General features: G+C 38.9%; 1 non-coding gene across 1 annotated transcript; it reads left to right on the top strand.

Annotated features, from left to right (window-relative positions):
* Window positions 1-2,463: 2,463 nt before the first annotated feature.
* On the top strand, window positions 2,464-2,582 carry LOC145396906 (5S ribosomal RNA). Its single transcript, XR_013896864.1, has one exon. It is a non-coding gene; the product is annotated as a 5S ribosomal RNA (ribosomal RNA).
* The last annotated feature ends 6,590 nt before the right edge of the window (window positions 2,583-9,172 follow it).

The raw sequence follows: 9,172 nt of genomic DNA, 5'->3' as shown, positions 1-9,172 counted from the left end.
ACGGGTTCTTGCTGATGCATTAACTCCTAGATGGCACAACGGATTTAAGCTTAAACAAAAGACTGGCCTAAGTACCAGTTATGAATAGCAAAGCGTTTATGCAAGCTTGGAGCTATAACTAGAATAAGATTTATATGGAGAAATGAAACACGAGTTTACATTACATTAAGCTCAAAGAAAAGAATTGTTAAATTTATTGATTACAAAGGAATAAATTTACTTTACATTTCAAAGTGAATCCAAATAAGGAGATCGCACTCACTCGCTCACTCAAAAGCTAAACTCTTAAACCTAGGAAAAAAAACGAAAAGAAATACTGGTCAAAGAGTGGACTAAGCGGATGACTGGGCGTCGTTACTGGAAGGACACTGCACTCGCTAAGTCTCTCGCCTATCACACTATGTGGAATTTCAGGAACGGCGGCACTACACGCTCTGGCCCAACCTGCTTTTGTGGCGCTCAAACCTCGACTGACTTAATCGTGGGAAAGAGGGAAGTGTTGTGGCCGCATTACCAACGGCTAGAATGAGCGAAACACCCCACAACAAATCGCTCAGCGGAAGCGCTAATGTCTTGCACAAAGACAATCATTTATGATATTGAAAAATTGTTTTGAAAACACTCCCGACCGGGTGAGCGGTTAACTGAACGATAAACACTGGGATTCCACTAAAGTTCGCTGTTTCCACTAAATTTAATGTCACGAGCCGACTCGTGACATAGATGAATAAGGGTGGTGTGAGTTGGAGGGACGGCAGTTTGATAGCAGAGGACAAATTGGCAAGGAGGCGATTTACTAGAGGGCACGAGGGATAAAGACATCTGGCTATAGACATTACGGACCCTCTTTTCACTAGTTCCATATGCCTTTCCAAGACCATCTTAAAAGCTAAATTAGGTCATGCTCCACTAATTGGCAAATATAAAATGGTTTAGTGTACCTCCCTATACTGCAAATCTGAAATGGCTTTCTATACCTCCCTGGAATGTAAGTGTGAAATGGCTCAGTGCATTGCCATAATTTATTCCTTTCCGTTGCATAAAACCATATCAAAACCTATATATACGATACTAAACTAATCAGCAGCAGTAAAGCAGGTTAACATCTCACTTCTTTTTTTATCTTTTCAGACTGTCAAAACCTAATTTACATCTCACTCAACGAATTAGCAATAATCAAATGGTTTTTAGTCTCGCTCCATTACTTTGAAATTTGGAGGCTCAGAAATATATAGAAGTTACTCTTCAGGGTTGTACATGAATAGTAGGGAGAGAAATTTATGAAACCTCGCGTAATGAGGTACACCTCTTTAAACCTACAGCGAAAGAAGCCAGAGAAATCTTTCCAAGCCTGAGCAATAGTGGCTTGAATGCTTCACTGTAATAACGCTATATATCCACGCCACTCCTAACCATTTAACTGGAGCCCAATTTACACGAGTAAAATACAGGTTATTGGTGAAATCTGTTAACGTTCCTGGCTTCACGATATTAAGATTCAAGCATTACTGCAACTTTATATACTGTATTCATGAATATTAATGGTGTCGCTTTATTTTCAGATATTGCGACAACTACCTATATTCTTCCACATTAATGTTGTCGATTTATTTTCGAACATTACAACAACTATCTGCATTCATTCATCCTAATGGTATCGATTTACATTCAGATAATGCAGTAACTTTATATATTCATGAATCTTAACTGTGTTGTTGATTATTTCAGATATGACCACAAGTATCTATATTCGTGCATCATAATGGTATCGTTTTACTTTAAGAAACTGCTGCAGCTTTTTATATTGATACACCTGAATGGCGTCGTTTTAGTGAAAATAAAACCATTTTCGTCTTTATGAAGGTAATGCAGGAACAACACAAAGTGAAGTCATATGTCATTAAACTCCATCAAAACACACTGAACAGCAGTAATAAATTACCATTTTGTTGGTCGTATTTTTACATATTTCTACCGCGAAACAGAGCAAAATCTTTACAGTAAGATTACTGGATTTAATAGTAATACAGGTAATTATTGCGAGCACACCTACTGAGGAAAAGCTTGTACTGAGAGGCAACACTCCACTTTAGCGAGATTAATCAAGTGAGTGACATCATTAACATTCCTTTTAGTGAAACTTTATCCCTCAGTATCACTTAGATCTCGGTAACCGTACTAGTAACATTACTGCTGGCATTTCTTATAAAACATGCAACAGTAATTGTGATGAGTGCTACTAACACCAGTGTTTTAATCTATATTTTGCTCTCTATTGGGTGCGATCGCAGCACATGCTGAGATTATGTCCCATGAATATTTTCAAGGACTAACTAAGGTTCTTCTCAATATTTATTTCTCATCTTTTTCACACAAGTAATATAAAGAGAGTGTGTGACCAGAAAGTATCAAACGTATTTCACATAATAATAATAATTTATTATTTATACTATCATTTATATGGCCAACGGCCATACCACGTTGAGTACACCGCTTCCCGTCCGATCAGCGAAGTTAAGCAACGTTGGGTCTGGTTAGTACTTGGATGGGTGACCGCCTGGGAACACCAGATGCTGTTGGCATCCCTACGTGTCAAGTGGGGTTGGTGGAGGATTAGTGCCCCTCCCTGTAAAACAATTAACTCTAAGCCATTGGCCACCCCGTCTGGGATACATGGCGTCTGGCAATGAATGAATGAATGATGATTTGTATACTAACATCTAGAGAGGAAATGGCTAACATGTATACAAACTGACTTCACATTCCTGTGTTAATGGTTTACCACATAGCAATATTGTACATCTCATCACCACAGTTATAAACATTTTTTTTCGTTTTGAATGGAAGAAGGAACCAAAGGCATGAATCCGCAAATTGTTCCCACCCCCCCAAAAAAAAAAAAAAAAAAAAAAGGAAATAACAGAGAGCCAAATTCAAGATCCGTTCATTTCGAGATGCTTGGACATACTGCATATGGAAGACTGAAGATCATAGGCAGTAGGAAATACAGACAGAGGAAGGCAGTTCCAGAGCTGACCTGTTGAATACAGAATGGACTGGAAGTAACGGTTAACTATTGCATTAGAGAGTTGGACGGAAAAGGGGTGAGAGTTTGTTACTAGACGGGTGGTACGCAGCCGCCAGAGTAGTAGTGGGATGCAAGAAGGCAGTTCAGAAGAGCAGTGACCATTGAAGTAGCGATAGAAAAGAGATAAAAATGCAACAGTGCGACGAAGAGGTAAAGGTTAAGCCAGTAAGAAGTGGAGAGTTACTGAGACTAAAAGCCTTTGACTCCATCTTGACGAGCAGAGCTGTATGTGTGGAGCCTTCCCACACACGAGAGTTGTAATGTATATCTATCTATCTTTTTATTTATATGTATATTTACCTATCTATCGATTCTATCCATCTCTCTATCTTTTTATCTACTGTGTGTGTGTGTGTGTGTGTGTGTGTGTGTGTGTATATTTTGACACCCTCTGTATGTACCAATCCTTGGCCTGATTTAGAAAATGATAGGACTGATTATAATAACGATATTATCACAAAATTTTACCTAAAGTAGTGTACTCGTACAAAGACAGAACACTTATAAAGCAGTTGAGAGTAATGAATATAATGTACTTTGGTTCATTACGGTAAGAAAATAAGAATTAACACAGCCACACACAAACATACCCCTCTCTGGTGCCCTTCGTTCTCAGATCTCTGTTTCATATCAAGGCTTTCATAGCACCAGTCACTTTACCTCCTTGGTTATTTTCATATACATACTTATATACTACTGTAGAACTTTTCCATCAATTTGAATTTCTCTTCACTCACTAAAGCATCTTAATCTGAGTCACCTTCTCACTAACCCGCCATTATTTTACTTTTACATTCATATTAACATTCAGGCCTTGCTACTCACAAACATTCACAAAACTCGGAACAGTTAACAAAGATTTCACTCACATTAAGCAACGCAGCATCATTTGCACACATCAGATATGGGATAAATTTATTCTCCTCTCATATCCCCCTGTCTACCAATCTATATAGACAGATATAGATATAGACGGATAGATAGACAGATAATAGATAGAAACTCCAGTACTAATACTGAGCCACAAATTTAAACATCCATCTGCTCATACACATGCGTCAGTCCCAATATAAAAACCCTTCGCAGCATTTAGTAGTTAACCTCTAATACCAAAAAAATTAAATATTTTTTATTTTTTTTTTCACTGTCTTCCTTCAAATATCTCATTAAAAAACTTCTTCGGTATCTACCTTGTTTATTACTTATTTGACATGACACCTGTCTTACCTTTTCTGTACTTGTTCTTCCATTTAGCGAAATCACAGCACTCATTAGCCTTATTCCAAGGTTATCTTTTGCAGCCTATTTTTTTTTTTTTTTTTTTGTACCATTGATACAGTTCCACTAACCTGGCCATTTTGGTATACTTCCCATTAATAGCTCACTACGCTTTCCCCACTACATAGTATCATTTTCAAGTTTAATTTATATTAACAACTGCTACCTGACCACTCAAACTTTTAGCAGCATTCTTCACTAGTTTGACCTCCACGTCATCGAGCACCTCAGTCCTTCTTTGTATACCATTCACCTCAGCCATTTTTGTTACTACCCTTTTTTCGTCATTTCAGCTCATCGCTCTGGATTTATGTTGTTGCCCATTTATTTATTTTATCTCGCTTCGATTTAGTTGTATTCTTTCATTCTTCCTTTTACTTCAGCTACATTTTCCCGTATAAAACCTACACATCTCTTATCAGTACATTTTCCCATTTCCAGAGAAATATGCCTTGATTTTCCACAACATTCCTTATGTTTTTCCTTCTCATTCCTAATGCCATCAACTTTTCTTGCTTTCAGCTATTCCTTCTTTCATTCTATTTCCTGTCTTGCGTCCACTCCTTCCATTTCTTCCCTTACATTTTTTTTTTCTTGTTCTGCTTCTGAAACTGACCATGCTATTTCTCTCTCGCCAGTTGATACCTTTCCAGTACCACACAGCATTTTATCATCACTTAATACTGGTTGTATGTGCTCCATGTATGACTTCTGAAATGCTATGCTTCCATTTCACTGACTAATTCCTCTGCACATTGTTTTTCAGTTTTCCAGTTATATTGTTTCTCTTTGACTATATGGTTACTTTTTTTCATCTTTTGCTCACGTTCCTCTGAATTCCACTTCACACCACATAACCTGTTCAATTAATCACCCAGAATATATTTTTATTAGGTTATCATTGCACTATTATGGCACGGCAAACTTCACAGCTTCCGTTCGTGCACCATTAAAAGCCCCAGTGTCTTGCTTACAGGATGCAGGCAAGGGCGGTGACAGTAAGGGTGTGGGCAGTGTGTGCTGGTATGATCAAGCTGCTGATGAAGAAAATTTTAACAGTTCATACGGAGAAATAAATTACTAAAAACGAGGTGCAAAAAAAAAAAAAGAAAAAAAAAGAAAGAAATCTCGAACACTAACGATGATACAGCGCAGTGTCTTGTTTGCAGGTGGGACAGGCGAAGATGAATGTGATTAGAGGCAGAATGTGGGCGGTGTGGACTGGTATGGGCGTTTGGGCGTTACTGTGGCCGTCTGCAATAGCCCACGGAGGACTGGGAGCGGATTACATACTGCCGGGCTTCAGGATGTACGAACATTCTTTAATGGTCGCTCCCATTGCATCTCGTTGTAAGTGAGAAGTAAATATTCGGCTAAAAGCTTTAATTCTTCAGTATGATGGTGCACTTTTCATTACATTCAAGTACCTTTCAAGTACTCTCAACCTTCAGAATGACTGAAACTTCTCAGAACAGTTTACACCACTGCATCTCGTAAGCAAGATATGAGTAGAGACAGTGCTCTGGATGGATATCTTGCACATTTCACTCGATACTCCGATAACTGAATCTCCAATTTGTGCATTTTCTTTTACTTTTAAGTACTGTACAATCAGCATCAAAAGTCCAGTCTCCTGTCCAGCTTTTATCTCTATGAACTTTGAAAATTAGTCTTTTGAATCCACAGTAACTGACCCTGATGACAGTGATCCGTGACCAAAAAAAATATGAATGTCGATTTGTTGGCATTACACACAGTTAAGATCTAAATCACTTGAGAGAGAGAGAGAGAGAGAGAGAGAGAGAGAGAGAGAGAGAGAGAGAGAGAGAGAGAGAGAACTTTGAGATGATGACAAGACTTTTGATGACGACTGTACATCCTCCCCATTCAGTTTATTATCATGCGAAAAGGATTGGGAGAAAATGGTGATTAGAAGTATTTTAAAATAAGGATATTGAAATGTATAATATTTACAATGTTTAAGTTTCGGATTCCTGTACAGCAAACAGGAGCAATTAATGAAAAAAAAAAAAAATAGGGCGTGGATAGTTTCTCAAACTTCCATTGACTCGTGACGGAGCGGGCATTCAGTTGTTTTATTCAGTTGTTTTTAGATTGCTTCTTCAGTACATAATAATCTAGAATGCATTCAGAAAGTGCATACCTCCGCCAATGCCATTGCCATTAAACAGAATCCGGATTCAGTGGAATACATAGGATTCGGATCCGCCCCCAAATTTAGTTCATTCTTTCTTGGCCCAGGGCCCACTCTTCCACTGAATTTCACCAAAATTCACTTGGAACTTTTGGATATATCGCTTGGAAAAACAAGCAAACGAACATAGGTGAATGCATAATCTCCTCCAACTTCGTTGATGGGGGTACTTATGGGTTTAGAATTTATTCCAGATGCGCTTTTTTTGTAATCAGTTACATAATTCTGCTGTTTTGCCCCATCCTATGTGTCTGACCTGCATTATCCTTCACATATCGTTAAACACGGCCTCTTTTTACCTTGATGTTATGCTCCTCTTATAACGCCCTACAAGGCTGTCCAACTCTATTATGTTTCGGTTTATTCTACCCTATTTTGATGACAATGGCAATAACGACAGTAATGATGACAGTGAAATTTATGCTGGTACTGTTACTCATGCTGATAGTAAAATAATAAAGATGGTGGAGGTGAAAGACAATAAAGGTGATAATGATACTTTGTTGTGTGTTTAAGGTATGTGTCGGGCACGATGCTTTACCTTGGTCGGGTGCGTGGCATGGAGTGCGTTCATCAGCAGTGGGCAGATGGTGTGTGGCCTGGCTGACTCCTTTCCACAGAGGTCCGACCTGGTGATGGATCCCACCGCTGCCACCGGATACAGTCACGGTTACTATCTGCAACCCGGTGTGAAGACTAAGATGAACACTGGCGAAAACCGGATTTCAGAAATGGAATGCGTGTGTGTGTGTGTGTGTGTGTGTGTGTGTGTGTGTGTGTGTGTGTGTGAGAGAGAGAGAGAGAGAGAGAGAGAGAGAGAGAGAGAGAGAGAGAGAGAGATTTTACCACCTCGGCCAATCAGTTAGGGGCAGTTGAGTACATCAGAGGGTCTTTGTAATATCAAGATATTGTACAATTGAAAAACACTGTAGTTGGCTGAGGCAGGTCTCAGGAACAAAACAGAGCCAAGACAGTGTGGGCAGGCCATTAGTTATGTGCTAGGCAAGTCCACCTCTGCAGGATTCACTTCAGCCCAGTGGAGAAACATTCCTGTCACAGAATGTTGATGGGGAATGGGGAATGAGAGTACTATTCTACAGAAGCACATTAAAGTAGCTCAGTGTTTGGGAAGACTGGTGAATATGAGATAAACATGAACACTGAAATTTCACTAAAATAATAATGAAAAAAAAAAACATTAATAAACCCTAACCATACATACAAATTAACAGTAATACTCTCAACTCAATAAGATTTTAAGTGCAATTGAATACAATGCAATTTACTACTCAGTACTGTTAGATCTTACTGACAATGGTGACACGGACTTATTAGTAATATTATGTTAGTCTAGCGATTAAAAAATAAAAGTCTGATAACATGAAGAGTGGCTGCATTCACACAACTAGTTAAAGGATCTCATATAAATCGTTATGCTAATGCACTACCTATATATCAATAGCAGAGCTTGCTAGAGAGTCGTGAAATCATATCCTCAGTGCCTGATTATGTACATTCATTGGCATGAAGCTAAAAGGCTCACGTGCAAGCCAAATCTTGTACCAGTGCTGCTGTCTTCTCATGTTACAATGTTGATTTACTGTGACCTATAAAGCTGCCCATATTCAGGCATTCTCAGTAATACTCACTATCAGGGCCTTAACTTTTTGTTTAAACTGATTTGTCATTGAATTCAACCTTATTTACAGAAGCAAACTGTTCACTAGCGAAGCTGAGAGCTACAGTGCTATACTGAAACATCATTTAGCAAGCATGTAGTAATAAATGACTACCTTTTTGGCCACGCTTTCCTTTTCAGTATTCACACATTTTACATGGTGATGAAGTGGTTTAATGAAGTGGTCTGTTCTTTGTATGACTGTAAGAATGAAGACTCATTTTCAAATATGGCAGTCAAAATTCTCAGGAGCCTCATAGCATAGTTATTGTTTTCTTTCCATAACAAAAACTGACAAGTCATAGTCTCACAATCCTCCATGTTATATAAACCTTAAAGATTTATTCTTTTTAACAGAATCGCTCATGCCACAGTCAGCGACAAGAGCAGATGTTCCTCCAGTAACTACAAGATATATTCCATCATCATCATCAGCATCAACCTCCGCTTCATCAACAACTTTCTCACCAACTGTTTCCATAACAGTAACTATTGCATTAACATCTCCATCAACACCAGCTATTGCTGCATCAACAACTGGTTCAGCAACAACTACGCCATCATCAACCCCATCTACGCCAGGGTCTCCCTTGCCAAGAATACCAGCATTCTCCCCAACAACTACCACCATCCCACCAGCTCCTTCATCGACACCTAACATTCATCCGTCAAGAGGTACAACACCAACGCTCTCTACAGCAAGTACTACATCAGCCTCTACCAGCAATACCATCACGTGGGTTAATGACTCAGAGGTCAGAGGTGAAAAAAAGTGCTCTGACAATTTTGGGGTTACTGCTTTGGCTTTAGCTATCGAGGAACCCAAACTGGGAAACATAGACTGGCTAGTATGCACGAAGCCTTCAAATAATGTATTACTAACTGAACTACAATTCCTTATCAACCTCAGTAC

The sequence above is a fragment of the Coenobita brevimanus genome, chromosome 39 (assembly GCF_032717465.1).
Source record: "Coenobita brevimanus isolate Jiangsu-jjx chromosome 39, ASM3271746v2, whole genome shotgun sequence".
Lineage (NCBI taxonomy): Eukaryota > Metazoa > Arthropoda > Malacostraca > Decapoda > Coenobitidae > Coenobita > Coenobita brevimanus.
Note: the sequence above shows the minus strand (reverse complement) of the source record. Positions and strands in the feature narration are given on the sequence as shown.